Raw genomic sequence first — 26,766 nt, 5'->3', positions numbered from 1 at the left:
TCCGTTTTACAGGTCACCAAGCTTCGCATGTCACTCCCTCTTATCCCTCGCTTCCGGCGTACTATCTTTTTACTCTCCGCGCGTATGTAATATGCGCTTTATAAATAAAACAGTCGGGGAAAAATGGAGGAGTAATAAATGAATCGAAAGCGTGTAGCGATTGCCGGTGAGGAACAGAGTGAAAACATGCGCTGATAATCTGGTGGGAAAAAAAATTTCATTATCTTCGCGTCCAATCGAGATTGCGAGCACACGTCGCGGGAGGCTCCGGAAAAATCTGTCTCTTCCGTCGTCGTCGACGGTTTGCTCGACTTTCGACTCACATAGAAGTTCTGCGAAAGACTCATTTAACTTTCTTCGTTTCGAAAGAAATTATCCAACTTGTAATGCAGCATTGAGACCGCAAATCGTAGAATAATGGAAAATCTTTCTCGCCGCAACGCCATTCATTGATCCGAACGGATCACTCAGAGACGTGACGTTTTTAATGAACAGTGAAGCGCGCATTTTAATATCCAAGAATTTTGTCGAAAATAACAAAAAGAGATATTGCATAATAATCATAGTGTTCCTTTAACATTATTATTTAGTCTGTAATCTTTATATTGTAACGAAAATTAGATGTTTTTAATATAATTTATGCATTTTTTATGCAGAATCATTTCTAAAAATTATAAATATTTAGGACGAAAATTGTAATAGTAATGTATTTAGATGAGATTATTGTGATCCAATTAATTCTATTTAGATTAGAGACGTGGGGTTTTATATTTGGTTATTTTATAATATATATTGACTGCGGTTTTTTATATTATCTAAAATATGCGATTAAATTGTACTTTTACGCGAAAAAATAGCTAGAAGGTTTGGATAAAAAATTAATTGAGATGGATAACCGGAGGGCGATGTAATGAACATGTAAATGAAAAACACAACGAATACATCTCGCTTATCAGAGACGCTTTAAAAGCGCCGGAAAATGGAGGAACTTAAAAATGCATTTGGCGGAAATTCATTACAATCGGTTACATCGCGATGAAAGTCCCGTTAAACAGACTGAATTAGAAGGTACGTGGTAGAAAGAATGGCGAGAGGATAGATAGCGGAGACACAGGAATGGTGGGAAGCGAAGAGGAAAAGTCCGTAATTACGGCCGACAATTATTTTCTCTGGACCGAGTAGAAAAGCTGGGGGCCGGGGTCAGAGGAAAAGGCGAGAACGAAATCGTAGTTACCAGAAGTTAATTAAACGCGGACGGCGACTACGTGATCCATACAATATGGACAATTTCACCGCGTTTCCGCTATCGAAGCCTATTTCAATATTCTTTCGATCCGCTTTATACATGCCTCGTTTGTTGAAGAGCGCGCATTTTAAAGCACGATGATGTTAACATTAGCTCAACTTTAACTTAATATTGAACGAGCTAAATCAAGTGAAGAAAGTTACAACGACAATAATTAGTCAAAGTAAATCCGGCAAAATATATCGGTATCCTCGATTTAATAATATATGTCGGTCCTTAATAACATACATTCCCGGATGATTACATGATTATACGTGTGCTGGCACAAAAGAGATAAAGTTTATATACTGTATGTCGTTTCATTTATGTGATTTTCTTACCTCGTTGTTACACTTTAAGCACACAACCTTCAATTATAGTCATGATAAACTAGTTAATTAACGTTATTGAGGACAAAGAATAAATATCTTGAATATGTGTTCATGATGAAATTGCCTAACGTATAGTAAGCACGTACATCCTTTAAAATTCGATTTTTTATTAAAAATGAAACATTTTCGCATGCTTGATATATTTTTAAAAATACTTCTTATACTATGTATTTCAATTCCGTACACGTTCATTTCGCTAGTAGCTTTTAACTCTGAAAATGTAAGTTCACGCGAGAATTTAAACTCAAGAACCATACGCGTAAGGAAAGCAAATAAAAAATCAATCATTAATAATTGAACTACTAAAAAGGATCCATATATACATATATCTTTCTCGAATTTTCGTTTAAAATAAATCTTTCTTAATATTATATATGGCAATATTAATGAACTTTCAAGATTAAAACATTTTGTTTGAATAAAATCTGTTTGTTTAAGTCGAACGCTTTTTTAATAAATTATATTTATATTAATAAATTAATTTTTATAAATAATTTATTCACCATGAAATGTTTAAATTATTCTGTTTCAAAAAAGATGTATTATAAGACGTTTATGCAATTTATATAATAAAATATTGTTATAATGAAAATTACATATTGTCTAATACACGCGGATAATATAATATGGAATTTGTGAATGAATTCTTATTGTTAGCAATGTAAAATCTTATTGCTTAAAGGAGAAAGAGAGAAATGACATGAAATGAAAGAGACATGGACTTCTCTTTTGTACATCTATTGTGTTTTCTTTATCCTACGCTCTTCTGTCACATTTATCATCTGGACTTTCTTTCCGTCGTCTTTTCGCGAATTCGCATACGATTAAAGTTCCAGTGACACGCCGTTGTGGTGACCTCGCGGCTCGGTGTCATTGTCGCCACCTCTGCCGCGATGCCGGATGCGGTTACGAGCAGACAATAAGTTCTCGTCAGATGCAGCAGCGGTCCAACTTTCTGAGACGCGGACGACTCAAAGTTCTGTCGGAAGTTTCGGCGTCGCGACTCACAAGCCGCTCTCCGCGGCTCGGCGCCGCGTGTCGCTCGTGTTGAACTTTGTAGGACATAGCTACATTTAATTGCTGCCGCTGTCGTCACGGGATTCCGAGCGTGGTTTCTTCGGTATTAAGTACCGCCAAAGCTTCAAAAACCATTTTCGTGCCGGAACAGTGGTTGACTATAGCTTTTTTCACTGATTTGTATTAATTTAATAGTAATAAGTTTTGTTTACTTCTATTAATATAATTATTGGCTAAATTTATGAACTTTTGATAATCATTAGGCTTATGTCAAGCTTTCTTTTTTTTTTAAATGCGTTCTTAGCGATCTCGGACAGCGTGCGAGAGAAAGAGCCTCAAGGTTTACGGCGCTGGCTATTTCTCCGAGAGATCAATTCGCGAATTTAACCAATATCGACGATAAGCAGCGAAACGAGGGGAGGAACTGTTCCTTTTGTTGGATGAATCGAGGACATAAAAGTATCTGACGTTTTAAGAAAGAGAGAGAGAGAGAGAGAGAGAGAAAGTTCGCTTTGAAAGAGTTGCAAGTTCCATAGCGAGACCAGGGACAGCGCCAAAAGAGGATCCTTGTATTTCAAATTAAAGGGAAATTTGAAATACCAACCACTTGTTCAAAGCGACGAGCTTTTCATCACCTCTTTTCTTTGCCTTCTCTCCATCTTTGTTCTTAATCGAGTTTTACGTCCTTCGTTCGTACTCCTTTTCTCTTTCTCCTTTTATCTCTTTGTAGTCTCTTTCTCAAGGCCTCTCTCTCTTTTCTTTTTTACTCCAGAATTATTTATACTTTTTAAATTGCAATTGTTTGTTTTTCGATACCTAGATGAATGTTGGGAGTCCGAAGGAAAAGATCGGGTCAATGCGCGCGTATACTATCCTATCGTTCCTTCCATGAAATATGCAACTTTCAGAGTGAGAGTGAGACCAACTGCCCTTTTTTTGGTTTAACACATGACTTAATGTTGCAGTCTGTGGTATACCGCGATGTATTGCGGCTTTCTGTGAGTACTGCTTTCAACATGTTTCTCTAGCCTTACACATTTGTTCTTAGTTACCTCCACTTCATACTGGGATGTCAAACTTTTTTTGTTCGCTCACCCAGCAACTCTGGCATGTAACTGAAGCAAAACAAAATAACTGATCACATTCGTAATAATGTACAAAGTAAAAAAAATTTATTAACAATTTTCTAATTTTGTTATTTGATGTTTAATTTTTTTCTTTATATTTAAAATATTACGGTGCCAATATTTCTTATCAACAGAACATTATTAAGAGAATCTTATCAACAGAACAGATTATTAGATAACTTTGAATTTCTGCTATAGACATATATAATATTTTACACATATATAATTTATGTCATTTATGTGGATTAAAACTGCAAATTTGTATGTGATCCTAAATGCAGTAGGAATTAGTAATATGTTATATTTTTGTTGATGTAGCTATAGTAAAAATTTCAATCCTTTGTGCTATTTCAACATTTTATTGATTAAATTTTTAATCACTAAAACGTCATGTTACAATTCTAATCCGAATATCGTAGAATTAACCTTTGCTCTCTCATTTCGTCGGAGCGAGAACGACAAATGGCAACACTATCTCGGATCTCCATCTCTTACATTGTCTTTTTCTCGCAGGTAATAACGCACTAGCGTTTTCTATATTTACATTAAAACTAGAGAGAGAGATTTAATTTTTTTTTCTAATAAAAATACCTTTTACACATACTATTTCGATATTGAGACTTACACCTCATCCAATGTATAAGCCGTTTTATATTCAATCATTTTAAACTCGCAGTTTCAATTCCGTTTCTGTTTACGCCTCGACGAGATTCGAAGGATTCGGGAAGAGACATCAAAAGTCGGAGGCGGTCTAGCTGGTTTTCGTCATTCCTCTTTTCTTCGTCGCGCGTATAAATAACTAATTCCGAATCCCGGCATATCGAGAAAACTTTGATCAGTTCCCGGTTGCACTGTGCGCGCGACGCCCCGGCGCGTCCCTCGAATGCAAACGCGCCGCTTCAATCGCACGAGGCATGCATACTTCATTACCCGTCTCTCCTAAGTTCCGCTCTTCTCGAACGAAGTACGAACTCTCTGAATCAAACACACTGCTACTTCGATCCGTTCCCTCTCATCGGAGAGCCACCGCAACTACTCAATTTATTACGTTATTTGCCGATGACATGTCTCTGTGTGTGTGTGTGTGTGCCACGCATACAATCGCGTTCATCTTACAAACATTATTCGTAGATGATGAAACATATATATTTCTATAAATTTTATGATAAATATAACAGGGATTAATGCTATTTAAATAATGCTATTTTTCTCGAGAAGGGAATATTATTTTTCTTAAAATGTTGTGATGGAAAATTATTTAGAAAAATTTGTCATATGAAATTGCAACATGCCTGTCGCTTACGTTGTCCTGAAATTTAATGTTAAAGATTTTATTTTCGGAAAGCTAGTCGTCGTAAAGAAATTCCTAATTTTTTTTTTAAATTTTAAAGCACTCGACATTTTTATTTTTTTAAAAATGTGACGCTATGCATGATCGTATTAAAAATTTAAAGTAGAACCAAGTCTCTCTTGCAACCAAGCGCGATGGAGGTGTAATTTAAACGTGAACTTAAATTTCCAGAAATTTAAGTAGGACTTCTGTTTGTGCTGTCCGTTCCCATTTATGGCATGCGTTTATATGAGTGCTGGTGCGCCCGCTGCGCAGGTTCTAGTACGTTCAAGAAGTTACTTAACTCGTGATATGCGACGTTTGGGGGACTTCCTTAATTTCCGGGAATACGGGCTCTTCCGGCTGACGTTCTACTCGACAGCAGACAAGCCCTCATTAAGATTTTAGGATGTGGCATGCGTTCTCGTTCGGAGAAATGTCCATAGTCAGCTTGTAGCCGGAAGATGGAACCTAATTTTTTCGAGAGTAAAACAGTTTATCATAGTAGTAATATCACTTCTGTGAGTAAAATGATACATTTTTTATTAAATTGTTTTATCTTGATTAAAAATCTCATTTTTTCCAAATACAAAAAGCAATAATATTTTTTCCCTTCGCAAAAAAAATATGCAAGTATAATTATTGTTATATAATTAAATAGCTAAAAGGGTATATAAATTATATAAGTGAGTAGAAGTTATATATAAATTATATTAAGTTATAAAAATGTTGTATATTAGTTTGAAGCATGAAAGATATTTCACAAAATAATTAAATATGAAATGATAAAATTCTGATTTATAATCTAATCGCGAATTCAATTTATCCAAATAATAATTAAAAATTCAGATAATGTATGTAAAAAACAGTATACATATTTAATCTTTTCGTATTGTTTTACTATGCCTTTACAGTTCTCTAGTCTGTATTATATTATTTCTTTAAGAAAATATAAAAATTGGCACGTATTTAAATTGGCTGGTTGGTTGGTTTTACTAGGAAATCGTTCGTGAAACTATAATCCTTTCCAATGTGTCCGTCATAGGAAGACGTTCACGGCGTTTTGTCATCGTAAAATGTTTTTTGATAAATTGTATGTAATGTTATAATCTTTTTTTTTTCCATGGAAATTACAAAGCTATTTTGGACGATATAAGAACATTCAATATGCGCTCTTTATTTGATCGATCCATAAATCACATTTTAGCATTCTTATACTTTCTTATTTTTTATATTTTTTTTTTACAGTCCTACCCATTTCCGATAGCTTGGCATCTGTACGTATGCAGATACAAGGAATTTGATTGGCCACTTATTTTGCGTAGCTCATTATCATTCTTTGAGCATCGTATCGTGCGTCCTTTACGAGCGACCAGTAATTTTTGTTTGCCACATTTGTCGATGAAAAATTCGATTTATTAAAGAGAGAAAGAGGACGGCATAAAAAGATGTCGAAACGAATGTGCGGCACGAAAAATTGTGGTCCACGAAACTCGACGCTGAGGTAATTCGAGAATCGTGAGAGGGTTGTCAGCCTAAAGGCTATGTAGTATAGAGGTGCAGGCATGCAAGACTGACTGTGTGGCGACGGATGGCTCGGAGATGAAATTTTGGACGGACTAGATAGGTTTGCCACTCGGGTTTCTAAGTTTATTAAGTCCAACCGCGATTCTCTCCAACCTTATCTGGCCCGGGGCTCGACCGCTATTCGTTGTTACCCTCTCACTCTTGTTCCCCTTTTACCGTTCTTTTGCCCTGCGACCCCGCACCGACCGTAAATTCATATCTCGAATAATTTTCACCCGGTGCGAACCCGAGCGACTTGGCTAACCGCCAGAATTCCTCGTAAGCTCCTTCCGTTCTCTTCTCTCGTCCATATCTTCCTTCTTTCTCCGGGCAACTCTTGAGCTCTTTCGATCCCGCGTTTCTGATTCTTTTCGCCTGCTTTGGTCTCTTATTTCTCGCGTTAGAACGAAGTGCCCTTATTCTTCTTCTCGCCCCTTTAAGTGATTTTATCACGATATCGCCTTGCTCGTTTCTGCGTATTCTCACAATCCAGTATTTCATTCGCAGACGCCACTGGGACACCAGAAATTTCCAAAAAAATATACTATCATTCGCGAAACTCTCATCGCTGAACATATTTTTTTTTTGAGAAAATTGTAATTATAAAAATTATTTCACATAGAAGGACTTGCATTTATTGTTATCTAGTTTAAACGAATTTTATGAATCTTAATTTGAACTCAAGAATTTCTATTAGTTTTTGATTTTTTGAATCGTAAGATAGGAGAGATATAATTATATATATATTTTTAATATTAAACAATTATAGAAAATATATAAGAATAATGTAGAATATAAATATATCGATTTTTCAAGTATTTAGTTTACAATGATATGTAATATGTAAATATTGCAGGACATATATATATATATATATATATAATCTGGTTTCTATATAATTACTACAATCGCTATTACCTTTAAATTCGTATTTCTTAAAACTTTATATTATTTAAATATACCTACTTCTCCGCAATTGAGTAGCATGTATAATTAAAGATATATAAACATAATTCAAATTTTATTTTATGCCGCTTCTACGAAGTGTATAAAGTCGCTGCTGTTTATAACGTGCAACTGAAGACATACATCTTGAAATCGCGTTCACTTCCGGGTGCAGTTCTTGAAGACGCCACCGTAGAAGCAACATGTGCAGAGCATACGTTCAATGCATGTTTACTACGCGACTGAGGTGCAGGATTTAGCAATGCAAATAAATGCCCGATATCTTTTATAGCGATGCATTTCAACGCAAATCCACCCAGCTTTCTCGTTGAAATATCTTTGTTACACATGTTAAGTCACCATAAAGTAATTTTAACAACGAGATGAAACAACTGTTTTGATGATTATTTAAATATAGCCAATTATAAGCCTCTGATTAGCTAGGTCTTTTTATGTATGAATATCTCCTTAAGACTAATCCTCTTATGAGCTTGAATTGAGAAACGCAGAATAATTGCGGAAATATCGAAATTTCAGCTTATCAAAGTTATGCAATTATTGCATCATCAAGTATATCTATTTGAATTAATACATGTCGCGATTTTATTAAGAATGTTAGCTAAAAAAAAGTTTGTCAAAAATATGATTATATGTATACATTTTATTGTGTCGATTTTTCATGGCCGTTTAAAGGTACTATTCTGAAAGCTTTAAGAATTTTATATCTTATTTTTATTCCGCAATGTATTTTACGAATATGTATGCATGTTTTTTGTATTTTTATAAAACAAGTGACTATGTAAATTTAAAATTAAAAACAAATACTTTTTCCAAATGCAAATTATTGGAAATTTATATAAAAACGAGAACTGTTGCATGAAGTTATGAAAATCTTGATTTTACATGAGAGAAATAAAAAATCTTTTGAAAATACATAAAATGAATTATACGGCTTGGAATACATTTGCATGCGATTCTATCGAGTTATGCAGCTATGTAGATAAACGTGTTACCGATGCATTTGCGATTCCGGTGAGACGTAAGTAATTTGTACGAACAACCTTTGTCAACATAGGCTAAGTGGTACTGAATTATCAGGCGCGAAGCGGCGGGATTAACTTACAGTGTAATGCACATCTTGCGAAATTAAGCCATTTAAACGTTCTTGTATATAATCGCATATCAAGTTTAATTGATACGACATTTGTTGTGTAAATTTGCACTTTACGCAAGCTGGGGAATTAAACGAGCAGTAGTATCATGACATCGCATCGATTTTGCAACGCGTGTTTGTCATCTGATTTAATCCATTCAGAATGTGAACGATAATTGGCACACGGTAGCCTCAGATATAAATTAACAGGCAACTATATATATATATAATATTGATAACGCTTTTCCAAACGTAGATAATCATCATAGCTGAATTTCTCGGAGAACTACAATGCATAAATAATTAATTGCTTAGCAAATTATTAATTATTAAATATTTATCACGTTTCCATTTGAATAATGTAATATTCTTATAATCACCACAAAGAGTCCCATCTCTTTTCTCTCCCCTCATTTACCGCAAACAATTTAATTCGACTAGATCGATAAATTCGTCGCGAGTTGCGTTTATTCCTCTCATAATGAATTCCGACTTGAGTCCACAGATATCAAGACGCCATCTTCGTGGCATCTTTGCGATCTTCGGGCATCCACGTGATTTTTTTGTATAGCTCATTTCTCGCATACCAACGTACGGCGATGGCGCGCGAAGGAACGTAATATCTTCCTCGCGAACATGTCTACGTTATATGAATCGTAATGACGGGCTCGTTATCATTCGCGTATCCAGAATGACGGTGTTCCTCGACGGGGATGAGGGACTCCACACTTCGTAGATTCCTCACGATCGGCAATATGCAATACGGGAACAGCACCCACGGGATCGACGCACGGGCATTAGTATTCCGAGAACACCATGGTCGGCCGTACCTCCTGGTGTTTTCTGCCTGCTAGTCCCCATCAGGTCGTCCTCTCTCTCTCCATCTCTTTGTCTCTTGCTTCTTTTTCATGTATGAGTGCATATACGTGTGCGATTGCGCAGCCCAGGCGGAGTCTCTAGCCTCTAGGGCGCCGACCAAATATAAAACATTTTACCTCCGGCTTTCGCGGTCTGACGTGGTCTCCCAACGGTAAACACAGACACAAAGATAAATTGTATAACTGTTCTTTAAAAAGAAAAGAGAGACAAATCGGAAAATATACTCATACAGATGCCTTGATGATGCATACACGCTGATCTCTACTTTGGAACTTTATGCATATAATTTTTTATTAAATCGTACCATTTAGATTTTTAGATCATAATTTTACATTCGAGTAATAAAGAAAAAAAAAACTGTTATTGCATACATATTGGCTAAATATAATTATATATTTTATATATATTACTAAAAAATAATTTAAAAATATATAGGCATTTATTATAAAATATACATGTAGTATTTAATATATCTGGATTTTTATTTTGAAAAATAAAATTACCATTTGATTTTTATTGGACAAATTGTGAGCTTAATTATATACTTTTGTACTTTTGCATTGTACGGATTGATTTTAAGGAAAAAAAACCGATTTTTTTTCCGCGAAATCATATCGAATCGTCGTCTGAGATGCTTCGCGCGCGTCTTGCAATCTGGAGCAGGGACTACATATCGAAACCGTATATGTCCCCCAATTCTACTCTGCATATTAAGCGATCCTCGATGCCACCCCGTGGACCCGATATATCGAGTATGCCGTCCCGGATCGACAGCGCTGGCACGTCACTTATGAACTCCATGCCGTGGCATATGCCGATGATTGGCCGCCAACTCATCCCTCGCATTTCGATCTCCGTGCGTATCTGCACCCTTCCGCACTCTCTCATGTTGATCTCTCACATATGTACACGTATACATATACGCTCTTCGCTAATGCGAATCGTCAAACATTTTGATTTCGTGCGATCCGTCGCGAGGATTTCGTATCTCGTCTCGTCTGTGCGCGCGATTTTGACAATCGGATCTTTACATCATCGATTGTCGGAAATCAAGGGAAACTTAGATGTCGATGTAAAGTCATTTAAAACTTTTACAACTTAAAAAATTATAATACGAAGAATATAATTATATGCGTTTATAATATTAATCTATGAAATTTAATACAATTCAACGAATATCAACAATTAAACAATTTAAAAATAAGGCAATCAATTTGTATTATTGATAATAATTTGTTTTTAGTTTTACTGAATTTGTGTATGATTAAATCGAGCAAATTCTGAGATTGTCCATGATAATCCAATTCGCATTATTAATATTTAGACAATCCAGAAAGGCATTTCGAGTCTACATTGCCGGTTACATTCGTAAAATCGATTATCTACGACTCGAGTCTGACGACAGCTCGTCTGGCACTCCAATGCCATGTTTCGAATCGATTATTTATTTATCTCGTCCAACCGTCGTCTCGCTCCAACCTTCTATTTTCTGTTCTCTTGCGCGCGTTTCATCTCTCTTTTTCTCTCTTTCACGATTCTCCCTCGCTCTTGAAACGCACTTTGCACGGCATAGTACGCGGACCGTATTCACAATTTGATGGCACATGGTCACCCACGCGGTCGTGACACGTCCAACCTAATGAACCTCGCATGATAGAGTGCGACCACGGCTAGCTAGCTAACCAACCTGTTCAAAAAGGAAAGAAAAAGCATACGAACGAGAGGAGAGAGAAAGAGATAGCAAGTTAGTGAAAACGAATCAAATAAGTGTAGGGATAAGCGAATGAGGGAAGAAGGGAAAAATAAAGGAATAAAGGAAGCAGACAAAGAGAAAAAGAGAGAGAGAGAGAGAGAGAGAGAGAGAGAGAGAGAGAGAGAAACAAATGTACACGCGGACAGGAAAAATGAAAACCCATCGACACGGTGATTAATTGCACCGTGTTGCGCGACGTAACGAGCAATTAATTATTATCGGGTAATCAAATGGGTTGCTTTACTGGCCTTCCCCTCTTTCACTTCGATTCTCTGCGAGATCTCGCTCGAGCTGATAGCTACGATTTTTAATTAGTTGACGTCAAACTCGCTCGAACTTCATTGTGTGACGAACTAATGTTTCACGTCGCGAGCACGTGCCTTCTGTTCTTGTTTTATCGCATAGGATAATAAAAGCACTCGTCTGTGATTTACAGGAATGATACACATAAAGTGTATAAGTACAGATACGGTCGCAGTTGTTTTATCATCCCTTCGTATCGTCCCCTATGTAAATGTAAATATGTAAATGCATATTTTTAATCATGACTTGTGTGCTTTCTCAAAGAATCACCCTTTTCGATAGAATTTGTTTCTGTGCTTGTAATAAAATCGTTTAATTTAAAAATGCCATACATATTTTAGTTTATGAAAAATTAATTATTGATATATTAGTATGAATTGTATACGTGTAAGATAAATATTTCTTTATGTCGCACTAATGAAAGTAATATTTATTAAAGTTTAAAGATGTAGTGTAAAGAAAAAAAGATAAAAGCATAAATTGTTGCTTAATCGACGCAATCTCTGACTATACGTATTGAATGAAAAGCGTTCCTTTTTTGAGAGGACATCCTCATCATTTGGTGCGATTTTCCTCATTTCCATAATCAGCACAAAATTTCCATGCGCGAATGAATCCTCGAGAGGGAAAATTTGCTGCATGGGTATTCAGCATGCACAAAACTTTTCCTCTTCTCTTCATTTATCGCTCATCTCGATTCGTATCTCCGTTGCATCTTCTCCTCTCTCCCTCGCCTCTCTTCCCTGATTTCAAATCATGGTGTAACGAACTTTATCAGTCGCAATCATCGATAAATATTATGCAAACGAGTGATCGAACGAGTTCCACTGATAACCTCTCCCGTTTTTATCCTAATCGAATCTCATATCGTGTGTATACAAGATTTTCTGAAGATACAACCAACATAAAATAGTGGAGAGCTAACAAGAGCGACATATTTCTTTAGACGCATATTATTATAACATATATAGTGACAATCTTGTTTTATTTTGACGATAATATTGAACATAAAATTTTATATTGAGAATGTAGAATTTAATCAAATGTCTAGTCGCATTTAATATCGATGCATATTAAAATGCATAAAATTTATATATAAAAATCATGATATTAAAGAAATGAATTCTATTTTGATTATTATAAAACTTTGAAGGAATAGACAATTGGCTTGTCTCGTTTATTTTAAGAAATGAAAATAAATCTTATGTAGCCACTTTTGCGACAGAAAAGTTTAATAACAATTTCAATCTTTTTTCTCCATTACAGAATTTCCGATTGAGTTCTCGAGCAAATCGTTCTCCAACTTCCGCACTTTGTTACGTCTGTGATCGAGTCTTGAAATTATATTCCGTCTGTTGATTTATCTACACCCGCGCTCGGGGAAAAATACGAATGCGTCACCTAGGGATACCACTTTCGCACGACTGCGCGGAACAATCTCCAAGATCCTCCGATACGATAAGGTCACCGTTGTCGCTTTCGTGGACTTAGTCAGCTGCAACTGCACGCACGCGCGCGCCCTTTTTTCTTCCACGTTTCTGCACGGCGCGTGTCCCTGAGGGTGGATACGCAACACGCGAGCATGCAAACCAACTCACATGATTCATCGAATCTACCGAACCCGTGAGGGTGTGCAAAACGAAGAGGACAGAAATTACGAGAAAGATAGAAGAGAAAAAAGAGAAAAATAGAGAAAGAATGAAATTGCTGTACTTGATATAAATTATTTACGAATGTGAATGCAAGAAGGTGCAGAAAAATTTAGCTACAAATAATCCATTGTATGTTACATTGCTTCAGTCATAGAGATAAAAGGCGACTTGAAATTTATCTTCAACTTTAGAGAGACTTTCGTGTTGCGACGAATGCTTCGCAATTTTGGCATAATTGATCTGGTATACTACGAATACTCGTTACAATCGTTAACTTTCTCTTGGATCTCGTGTATGTGTTAACTGATTGAATTATCTGACGAGATTCGCGCGAATTAATTTTCGAGTTAATGTCGAGCGTGAACTCACTGTTATTCTACATGAGAGCGCTGTCAGGTACAATTGCATAATGCTAAAATAACCGATATCTAAACGCATATGAACAATTTGTCCACTGTGACGATTTCGATTATCTGCAGTAGTTATAGCTTATAACTGGGGCGACGCTTTCGCCATTTCATCGTTTCCATGGAAATATTATTGAAAGGTGCAATAATTGTGCAAGCAGGCAAGCGCGATAGGCAAGCGTGTGATAATCTGCCTTATTAATCATCCATTACACATGGAATAATGCAAACAATATTAAAGCAAATGAATCATTTTTAATTATTATTTTTTTTTTTTTTTTGTTTAACCAGAATTTCTAGATAAGTAAGTCTAACTATATTGTAATTTTTTTTCTTATTGAAAGAATAATTAAACACGAATGATTAATTCGCTTGTCTGTAGTTATGTTTCAGCGTAATACAAAGTATAAAGAAAATAAAAAGAAACAAGGAAAAAAAATAGAAAAAGACAGATGATCCGTTGGGGACGAAGCAAAACGACACAAAATATATGTACGCACAGGCTCTCGCACGCGTGCGAACTATCGACGTCTCTCGATCCCGTCGGAGGCAAATCCAATTATTCGAAACGAGACCGCAAGCTTTCACAGTCTCGTTCAAACCCGTCTATTTATATTGCGCGGCCGGGCGCGAGCGCGGATGAGAGAAAGAGACGGAGAGAATGAAAGGGGATGATAGTTGAAGGGGCGATGAGAGTTGAGGTAGGTCCACGCGGGGCTTACAAGGGCCCGCAGACCTTTCTCTCTCTCTCTCTCTCTCTCTCTCTCTCTCTCTCTCTCTCTCTTTCCCCTTCTCTCTTTCTTTCTCTTTCTCTTTTTTTTTCCTGATGTGGCAAAATGCATGCTGGAAACACTCGTTGACTATTCTCTGTACATTCTTTTCTTCTCGTTGAAATTTTTGCCATTTACTTTTTCCTTCTCTTCCTTCTCTCCCCCTATTTCTCTTTCTATTCGGTTGCATTTCTCTCAATGTGCTAAATGCTGTAACCGCATTCACGTATACACGCGCACGTTCGATGTTCACATGTGATTTTCGCGACCAATGACATGGAATGCAACGTTCGGATGTCAACGTGACGACAAGGCACGTCGCGACGTTTAACAATGTGGTGAAGATGAAGGGGAGAGGAAAGCGATCGAACGATGATAGCGAGGGAGCGAATGCAACACTTAGGCGTAATCGCGGCTACAAGCGAACTGCAGACGGGCCGGCCGGTTAGTAAACCGACGACGACCTCAATAGCTCGCTTCCGTGCTGGCCGACCGGCGTTATTGCCTCTGCTTAATGGCAGGTACATACATACGTGCAGCAAAGAACAGCGACGACTGGTATTGTCTGTAAATTGAACGGCTTAGTGAATCAACCGCGAAAACGATCCCCCTCTTTTTTTGCAGTCATCGCGTGATCATTGAGTTACACAATTTCTAATTAATTATTGTAGACATGTGGGTAATGGCTCGTACTTTTGCGAGTTTTTACTCGAATAGATATTTATATTTTTTGTAATATTGGCATTAATTAATTTTGTGTGTGCCGAGTATTATTATTAACATTATAATAATAATCTAATATAATACATTTTATGAATATTTTGTATTATGTATATTTCTCATTAAATATTTAAAGAATTTATTACTCATTAATTTTTTTAAATACTAGATAAATGTACAAATAAAATAACAGACAAAATAACAAGTTTAAAAAAAAAGTATCCAATGTGTATACAAATAACAACAATGTGTATACAGGCAAACAAAAATTAGAATGTGTTTATATATGTTTGACATTTTAAAACGTATTCAGCTTTTACCAATATCAAGAAGAAAGAATTATATTATATGATTTTATAATTATTGATTATGCAATATAAAAAAAGTCAAAACTCTATTGTGTCAACATACCAATTGATTTGTTGATGTTCGCCCCGAAACATTATTTTATACTATATATCTAACGCTTTATAAAATAATTTTGTATCGAATATTGTGTTTCTGGTATTTCTGATTGATTATTAACAAACGGATCGATACATAATGGCTTTCCATTACCTAAATTATTTAATTCGGTAATTTGTTCATTATTCCACGCTTTATATACAATACATTTATCAATTGTTTTTGGTTGCTTGAATTATTTGGTACTGCAATTCGTATATTACTTTGCTCTCTTTATCCGGAAATGATAATAATAATAAATTACATATTGGTGAGAAAAATTTAAAGCACAATGCGAGATATATTCGAGTCAACAAGCATTGTTATAGAAATAATTGTTCCGTCTATATATATATATATATATATATGTATGTATATATATATTACAATACAATAAATTAAAATTCCAATTTCTCTTCAAATGAATAAATCGTTTGATACATCTGCTTGGATGAATGGTTGTCGCTTTGATACGCTTATCGTTAATAGCGAGAGTTAAGTAATTTGCGAATAATAGCTAAAATTGTTCGCAGGGAATAAATCGTTTTTTATTTATTCGCATCATAGGCTACCACATCACTTGATATGGTATAAAATTATATCGTGACAATAAAATAATCTTATTTGACAATATTAAAAAATAAATTTTAAATTTTGTAAACACCTCTTAATTTTTGAATAATGACGTAGATACAATATAGGGAAAAAATTCAATACTACTGATGTGAGATATATATTTATCAATAAAACAATAAAGTAGGAAAAGATTGAAACAGAAGCAAATAAGACAGCGCAGCGAGAAAACGAGAGGAAAGGCGCACCATAATATACAAATATTACACGCTTCTCTCGCAATTCTCTGAGCCTGTTTCAGCAACTTGGAGCTTCATTGCACGCAAGCTGGCAGGAGTCGAAAGAAGGACTTAACGAAATATTCAAATCCGAGCTGTGCGGGAAGAGCAGCCTCTTAAATAATAACGCCCGCTTTCGGTATGCTAAGGATCCTCTATCTTTACGGGAAGAACAGGATCTCGAGGATTCCTGCCTCTCCCAAAGTTTCGGGTCAAAGGAGCTCCGAGCTCGCAAACTTGGGCACGACGCGCTGTGAAAGAGAATGAAATAGTCATCAGAGGAAAGAGCACGGTGGTATATAATTTCACAATTTTCATTCCGAGTAATGTATTCGTAGTAGTATAGACGGATCTTTTAACCGCTTTAAATCTTATGTTATGTAAGGAAAATCCATAGTATTCATAATTATTATAGATTATTGTATGAACTATAGTTTAGGAATACTTACTAATTTAGGAATAATTAAACTATAATAATTCGAGAGATATATATATATATATATATATATATATATATATATATAATCTATTAATTTTTAATAAAATTTTTTTAATAAAAAATAAGGGATGCAGAAACTATATAAAACTTGACAAATTTTTATGTAAAACTCTCTTCTCTCTCTCTCTCTCTCTCTTTCTCTCTCTGTAGCATAATTTTCAAATATTAAAAAAATATTATTTGATATTTAATGCAAATAACAAAATTAGGCTTTTATAATTTTTAAAAACTTATGTGTTTTAGATTTTCATAGTGTTTAAATATCATTTATATCAATGTATACATTATTTCTTTCATTTTGTATGCGGCTAAATATTGCTTTTTATGATAAATATCTTATCTCCATTTACGAAAAGATTAAAATTTCCCGGATGTTACTGATCGTAAAATACCCGCAATTTTACGTAGGAAATACGAATTTCTGCGAGTATAAAGCTAGTTCATTTTAATGCTAGAAGATGAAGCAGTCATCAGAGAAGAAAGTCGAGATATAACTCTCGAGTTTTTATTTTAGTCGACGTTCGCGAATCCAATCTCGCCGATCGTCAGGCGCGTTTTTCGCGAATTTCCATCCAGCATTCGCTTCATCTTTGCCAGTTGGGTCGATTCAATTTATCGTGCAACCTATATCATTTCTCCACTTTTTCGCGCTATTCCTCCGTTGCAGCTCGCTTCCAGAATCAATGACGGAACTAGTCGTCGTTCTCCCATCGCCGTCGACAATTCACGATTCCGGTATCGTTCGTACATATTTTAGCGCGGTGTTTGCGATCGCCAAACAATCAGAGCCAGGCTCGACAAGCGTTTGGCATTTTGGCGCGAATTCGAGTCCGGACAACGCATCGAGTACCGCTTATTTGTCGTATCGCGCTCGTTTAATGAGTCAGGAATTTCAAGCATTTTATCGCTGACAACGTGGCGCACTGTCCGCAATCGGATTTGAACACGCTATCGCGTTTTAATGGCAGCACCGATCGCATAACAAGCTATATTACTCGTCGGCAAGTCGCTCGATTGCACGAAAGTATAGCAGCAATAATCTTTCCCTCCTATCATCTCATTCTACAGATGCGTGTGACTTTTATATCTGGCGGATTATATATTTCTTCGAATATATTTTTCGATCGTCGTGATATTTCATCGTGACACAAGCGGCGTGTCTCTCGGATATCTTGAAGAGCCCAGCGTAATAAGCTACGTCATAAATTGAGTTGTAACAAAAATTGAAGTAATACTGATTGAAAGCTCGAGCGACACGAAAGTTAATTGGTTTAACTATTTTATATCGAACCAAGGCGCTCTTGATATAAAATATCGTCAAGTGGATATTGACAGAAAGGTCGGCGTATCGGAAAATCCGACAGATAACTAGAAGAACTATCTAGAAAGTTGATTGAGAAGATTGAAGCAGTTGTTGAAGTCAGACAAATTTTACTATTATTGATTACCTTGACCCATATTTATTTTATTCGTTATTAATAGCATTATTAAGTTGATAATTGGAATTATAAGTGCTTTTATTAGCAGGAAAATTTGAGACCTTAAGTAAAACTTTATAAAATTGAATAAGCAATATATTGTATATCATACATTTAGCTCGCGACAAAAGATTATAAAAATATACAAAAGATTATCTCATCCAAAATTTTTTTCAAAATTTTAAAAAAAGATTTTACTTCAGACAAACAAGAAAATCGCCATATGCGTTCAATGGACACTATAATATCCTCATCCGCTTGTTACGGAGCGTCGTGATCCTTCGTATAAAATGGCAAAATCCATGGGAGGCATGAATCCAGATACATTATCCGGCGCAACCATAACGGTCGAGAGGAGAACCGGCCAAATGGAAGCACGCGCCCTTGGTGGTCCCTCGTACCTTTCGTATATGCGCGGGTTCGTATATAACGTGCTCGCATTACGAGACTCTCCCCGCTGTCTTTCCTTCGATTCTCTTGGCTTCCCTCCCTCGCATACGTCAGAGCGGCCGCGCGGGGTATACCGCGCGTACCGGGACACGAACCCTATGACGGGGCTGACGGGCTAGCAACCCCCCGTGGTGTATACCTCGGCCGACCACACCGTGTTCATTCTGTTAAAACAGCAGGACAGCGCGCTTCGCGATTATCGCAAGTGAGTTTCTGCGCTATCACGTCGATAGAAACTGCACGACGCACGTGTGGATTCTATTATTATCGCGCATTGTCAGATCGTACGCGAAAGATCTTTCCAAAATTGGATGCTAGAGTTTCATTAATGAACACATATCTCTTTAGAAATTAAGAATTATACAGACGCTATTTATGAAAGCTCGTCGTTTTAACAGTAATTGGATCCTATTATAAGATTCATATTATAATATTTTTTTTTTATAAGCAAAAACGTCATATATTAGAATATCTTAGATATATCGTACACAGACTGCTACAGACTGAATTTGTACAATTCTTGCGATTTTACAGCAAGAAAGAGGTTTTTCTTTCTAAGGATGAAGCTAAAATTTATTATTAAAAATTATTATTACTATAAAAGATAAAGATAAGTATAAAAAAATTTTTAGTGTTTGATGTGATGATGATGGCGATTTTTGATAAACTTTAAATTTCTAAACTCATGTTACTTTTCTTTATTTAAACTCATTCTACTCATTCGCTATTTTTTTTCAAAGAAATATTTACTGAAAAGTTGCGACATGATTTTGTCGAGCGACAAATTTCACCGCGACATCGGCAGTCAATTTTAGACAGCTTTCTTCGCCGAGATTTCCGGCTCGCGCTGTTAAAAAATACGATCGTTGCGTTAAACGCTCCCGACGTTTCTCCAATAAAATGCGGAAATGTTTCCTGCGTGTTCGACAACGTCGCTCAATGAGCCTCGGAGAAACATTGTGAAATAACAACAGCGACAATGCTACAAAATGGATTAATATATTCCAACAATTCTGTTAGATTTTTTCTTTTGAAAAAAGAAGAGAAATTATAAAACTATTATTTCGCCTATTGTGTTCGACATCGCAATTGTGATATCACGATAACTCTCTCATCATCGAAAAATTCGCATTATATATGATTGTAAAATTTCGAAAAAAATTATGATAATTAAATTATCATAATTTAGCTAACTTTTAGCTTTTGCTTTTTTTTTCTCTCGCTCTATCAAATAAATATATATTTTAAATTTTATTACACACGCAATAAATACTCTATTGCCTTATTCATTAAATTAAATGATATAAATATTACGAGTTAAAAAATCATTTGCATTTGAAATGAAAAACGCATGTATCATGATGATTATATATTCTAAATTAATAGAAATGTTTTGTAACTGGTAGAGAAAAGTTTGATCGTATTCATAGACGGTTGCACCTTCAATGTTGTCCTTGTATCTTTGAATTGTGTAGAATCGAGCGAAAATAGCGATCTATTGTAATCGTACTGTTGACAAATACCGACGCGTTTATATAATAGCATGGTTAATAAACATTTTCGGTTTGACACTATACATAGTGTTACGATAATTAATGCGACATCGTACAACACTTTAAAGCTGTGCGTAAACCGTCATTTTCCAAACATTGATTAATTGCGTTTTATCTGTGTAGTTTAATTATGCACAACTTTATGAGAATTCGTCATTATTGTCTGCAACATCTATTTAATAATATTGCTATCTCGTGTAAAATTAATTGATACTTTGATTATATTCTTATTAATTACATCCAAATATATTGCGTGACCTATCTATGGAAGATTTTAACGTATTTTACGTTATTATTACGATTTCACTGTTTTTATGTATAATTTCTCTCGCTTTATTGCGCAACGCAAGCCGTACAAGCCAGCTGTGTCCAGTAGTTATTTTGTTTAATCAGAGAAGAAGAGATTCTTTGCAGCGCACCTTACTGTCTGTTGGCTTATCTCTCTAGCTTTCACCCTTCAGTATCTTTTTCTAGTTGTTTTTCCTTTTAGTCATCGTTCTTTTTTTTTGCTGGACAAGAGACAAGAGATAAAATCCGGGATAGGATATACACAGACATAAAAGAATCCATTCCACTTAGCCTAAACACAGCATAAATCAATTATGCTTTTCCCCGTCTTTATTGTTCCTTTTGTCATTTAAATTTTTTAAAAATTATTAAATAAAACTATATTTTAAATAATGATATAAACTAAAAGAAAAAGTCAATCAACTCGTCTATTTTAATTTGGATTGAGTATTTTTTTCACACACACACATATATATATATATATATATATATATTATTAAATAAAGTAGAGAATATTTTTTGTTGTTGTGCATTGTCTCTCTCTTTCTCTCTTCTTTTTTTAAATATATTGTTTAAAAAAGTTTAAAAAATAAAATAGTTCAATATGGTTGTTATACTTATACACTTATATATATGGTTGTTATATATAAAAGGATAATTAGTTGATAAAATTAATTAATTGATACATTAAAAATAATATCTGTTTATGCTTGAATATGTGAAAGTTTTCCAAATTGATTTCATATATCGAACATGCTAATTATCTATTATCTATCTTTTTGATTAAAATTTGTTTATAATTAAAAAAACATAGCTCGATTTATATAGCGAGCCAGTTTTGCGTCAGAAAACAAGGGAGGAAGTACAATGCGAGAATCATACCCTGCGTGGAATTTGCAATCGCGGCGGCGACATCCACCGGCGGAAATCCTGCTCCATTGAAACCTACCTATGTGCGACAGCCAGAGTTATCGCCCATGTGGTCAAGCTCATAAATTTTTTTCCACGTTTGTCCACGACGTTCACGTTCTTCTCGGCCCAAACTTTCCTCTCGTTCGCGTGAGAAAGCCTCACTTCACGATAGAGAGAGAGAGAGAGAGAGAGAGAGAGAGAGAGAGAGAGAGAGTCAGTACAGTGGTCTCTCATTTTCCTCAGCTTCCGACAAGCATGTTCGCGGCGAGGCCTCTTCGGGATTCGGAATATGTGCGGGAGGGAGCAGCAGCTCTGTGAGCCACCTCTCTTCATCGCTTACTTTACCCTTCGTATACCGCCCGCCATCGTCCCCGAACTACCTCCCTATCGCCTCGTGTGCCCCGAAATGACCAACGTGACATGCCACGGGCACAAAGGAAAACTTTCATCTACCACCCGCCACGGAAACAGGGTCGCCTCGCCGGCCATGCTGTCGCGACGCGAGAAGAAAAGAGCGGAAGGTTTATTTCTCAGAAGGGAGCAGGCCAAGATTTATGTTGGCACTCGCCTACTGACGCACTCGCGGTTTCTTCACGGCGTAGAGCAACGCCGACTTACGACAACAAACAATACTGATTTATGTCTTTCTGCTAATTGTTTTTTAGTTCAATATCCGCGAGAATACGAGAACCCCTATACCGGTGCGTCCGCTCGATTTATCGCTTTCACGTCGCTAAACAGAAAATTAATCTCTCCATGCTGCACAATAAGAAAGCGTGGCGAGACTTTTTATTCTTCGAGTAATACTATCAAATTTAAACCTGCGACAAATAATATCATTTTCTGTTTTAAAAAATTTGATTTAAAAAGCATGCAATATATAATGTAATATAATTTTATATTACATATTTCATACACACACATATATATATATATATATAATATATAACAGTTGTACACAAGTACTTATCACTTTATCGATTATATCATACATGTATTCAATGGACTCATGAAGAGATCACGGGATTTTCGACAAAACTAAATTCGTTCTCGCGCGTCAATCGTCGAATTCAAATGTTTTTTTCCGGTAGTTTAAAGCGACAGGTATCGCCGTGCATTGTGTACCGCATTGCAGCTTTGCAACTACATGCACTCTCCCGATGCTTTTATGCATGTATGTGCCGCATATACGGACGCTGGTTGCGGGCATCGAAAAGTCTTTACCACTCGCGGATCTTTGGTGTACTCGCTCAATGCCAGCCAGCGGGTGAGCGAGCCGTAAAACGGTTCTACGACGATTTCTCTCGATCTTTATATCGATCTCGCTGCGAATGGAATCGTCGGACTGGGAAGTTTCCTTTAATGCTGTTTGAGAGCTGACTTTTGGATACGGTTCGCTAATTTAATCTCTCGCTGCAAGCACCTGACATACGACGCTTCTGTTTTAATTAACGCGCGCATACTTTGAAGGAAAGTATTTATATATTTATTTTAAAAATATTTGTGTGTATATTGAAATATATCAGATATTGAGATATATCAAAGATAACTGCGCGGAAACATCTTAAGTAATGGGGCTTATCGTAAACAGATATTTTTATATCTGTGTGGCATAAAAAAGGACTAAGCAACATATACATGCACAGAAAGAACTCTTTCTTACGATGATATCTAATCTAATTTCGCTACGTTTATATTCGCGAGAATTAAACTGGTTATGCACTATAGAGAATTGATATTCTCGTTACTGAAATTTATCTTGACTGCAGATGCGCATGGCAAAGTTACGTGTACATTCGCAAAGCAACTCGTCGGCGCGGCGGTGCCTCTGGGCCTAGTGTGCCGAGCAATAGGTCGAAGCTCTCCTAATTAAAGATAAATAATCGCACACGCGTGACCGACGCGCGCGTGTACGAGACTACGGGGACCTCGCTTCGTCCTGATTCGGCACTAACTCCCCCGGGCGAATGTATCCTATGACCATAGAGGCAAATTGCGCTTATGGGAAATTTCTAGAAATATTCAACTTATTGTTAGAGTTTAATATGACATGTGATATATGTATATAGTGTCTTTTTTATTGTGTATGTGTAATTATCTCTACTATTATATATTATATAATTATATATTAATATATTATTTTAAAATATTTGGTAATTTTAAACACTATATTTTTATATTATTAATAACTAAAAATAGTAGTTTGATTATTTATCGATATATTGTTTATATATATATATATATATCGTTACATTGAAATGGTTGTCGGTTTATAAGAGCAACAGAAGTGAAAAAAAACTTTGACATAGATAGTATTCACTTGCAGCTTTTTGCCACTGCTTTCGTTATCGTAACCACGAAAAGCCATCAGAATATTGTCGTTAAATGAGATTTCAAATCGAGCTTTGATTCGCGCGATTTCGCGTGAAGAGAATATGCGCGGGCAAACTTTTTTCATTGACTCAAGCGCGTTTACGTGTTTCACCGGAAAAAAAAAGTGGTTTGTATTCTCGACCGGGTATACCGTGTTGGAAAAGCGGGTTTTTCTCGTCCATCCTCATCTCCTCTATTCGCACCATCGAGCTATTTTTCCAGGTGAATTTTCGCCGGTTTCGTCAGCTGGCGCGCGACTGGGTTATCGGTGGTCGGTGCCGCTCAAACAGCCGGCGACCGGTTTCAATTTGCAGGTCGGATTATTTCGTGCTTCCCAAACGCGGCGGCTGCCTGCTCTCGCCGGCAATTCGCAATTTCCTGCCAATTCTGCTATCTCGTGCTGCGTACGCCCGCCACGCAACGTCGGGCGTACAGTAACGTCATATTTTGTCCGCCCTTCGTATAAGAGCAAAGTATAGGGCGTCAATTCTACGGGGAGTAGAGTGAGAGAGGGGCATTTGCTTCCCGATGTGACCTAATCGCAGCAACAAATTCAATGAATACAATTTGCGGTGACGCTTTCGAACAACTATAATCCGCAAAAAACAAAGAAGAGAATTACAATAATATGAAATCTAATATATACGTGATAAATCTCTATCTGGCGTAATGGAAGATTTATCTTAAAAAAAAAAAAAAAAAAATAAAATAATTTGCAGAGATTCACAAAATCATAAATAATTCTTATTATAAATAAGTATTCTATATGATATAAGTAAATTAAATAATATAAATTTAATCACACGTGTATCTTTCTATAAGTAACGGGGATCCCTTATTATTCTAATACTTAAAAATAAATTGTATAAAATTGGAATAATTTTCTTGTTAATGTGTGCTGCAATTTTACTGAACTGACTTTCTTCCGTTTTTCAAATACAAAAATATTAATGAAATACTTTGTTTTGATAATCTTGCATATTAGATGCATCTCGCTTATTGACGTAGTCTCATCTACTATAACTCGAGGCGCATGAATGAACCGGAGAATGCCCAGAGGACGATTGTAGGTCTCTGTCGTGATGCTCACACGCGTACACATACGAATATGCATATGAATGCCTCGAGAGGCACAGATATTCCTATCCTCTATCAATATATTCTGGCTGTATCTACTCGGTGAGAGAGATAAACCTTATAACCTTCTATGATAGGCTTAGTCTCGTGAAATGAGTCTTGTTTTCTGATGTAAGGTTGAAATCATTTATCACGTAGATAGTCACTTATGTTTAAAAAGCAATTCAAGATGACTTATATTTGATGGGAATTATACAATTTTACATACTTAGCGTTCTATAAAAAAAATGCATCCTCTTGTTATAAAATAACAAATCTATTAATATTTTTCCGCGTAGATTTATTACATATCTTTGTGTTTGTAATATTGTTATTTTTTATGAGCTTTTGTATCGTTATGATTTTATAATGACTTCAAAAATATTATATGTCTATTATGCTCCTTTATAAATATTATAAAAAAGAAATGTGAGATTAAATTTTATTTAAATATTTAATAAAATATCACTATGTAAAATTGCAAAATATCGTCAAGATGTAATCCAATTGCATCTCACATCGATACGTCAAGGGACACATAGAACGAAGAATCGATACCAATTAAAACAGATGCATAGCGCTAGCTTCACGCATTGATTACGGAAATGCTCGATGCAAAAATATTTGCCTCCCGGGAGCGACATGGCGCATCATCCAGAAAATGCATGAGGATAAAAGTTTAGCGCGGGCTTTTAACCCTCGCTTTATCGGAAAAGTTTTCCGGCCTTTATTTACCATGAGCTGCGCGCTTTGACCCCGTTTTTCCCTACGTTCTATAATATAGTTAGAAATGAAGTTACGCTTAACCCTAGCAATATCATGAGAGCGAAGGGAGCTCAGCAACCTATAATTAAATATTCTCTTCATTTAATGTTATTTAAAAGAATGTGAAAAAACATAATTGTGTTGTCAGTAACATTCTTTTGAGAAAAGCAGCAAAAATGCTTGGCTGCAAATACAATATCCGATGCTAAAGTTACACTAACTGCATTTCCGAGACTTCCACTCGTTAATATATGAGAAATACTGTAGCGATTTTTTTTTATTAAAATTGTTTTTACATTAAAACAAATTTATTGTAAAATTATATAAATAACGTCAAAGGACACAGATATAATGCGACAGAAATAAAAGTTAACGCGAATTTATAATATACTATATCTCTTCCCTTTTTGGATGATAAACCTGTATATGAGATCGGAAAGCAAATGCAATACTCCTATCAATTATTATGGAACACTTATCATCAGATATGAGATTCTTTGTTCTCTCTTTCTCTAGTTTTTGCAAGTCGTCACGAATCGCCGACGATTAAATAATAATTACTTCACGTATCGGTGCTTTTGATTTATCAGGATCTGCAATTTGCTCGATCGCCAATCAATTGACGCACGATGTAACAATTTAGTAATCTAATGTAACAATCATTGTATGATCATCATCTCTTTTCATTTGGTCAATGTTAATTAGCACACTTTACATCGAGACATTGCTAATTTTGAC

General features: G+C 35.7%; 1 protein-coding gene across 6 annotated transcripts in view; it reads left to right on the top strand.

Annotated features, from left to right (window-relative positions):
• LOC126849571 (Krueppel-like factor 6) overlaps positions 1 to 26,766 on the top strand; it is a 307,018-nt gene that overhangs the window by 181,276 nt on the left and 98,976 nt on the right. The gene's annotated exons all lie outside the window — the stretch shown is intronic.

Source organism: Cataglyphis hispanica, chromosome 5, assembly GCF_021464435.1.
Source record: "Cataglyphis hispanica isolate Lineage 1 chromosome 5, ULB_Chis1_1.0, whole genome shotgun sequence".
In the NCBI taxonomy this organism is placed as follows: Eukaryota; Metazoa; Arthropoda; class Insecta; order Hymenoptera; family Formicidae; genus Cataglyphis; species Cataglyphis hispanica.
The sequence above is the reverse complement of the archived record's forward strand: the minus strand, read 5'-3'. Positions and strand labels throughout refer to the sequence as shown.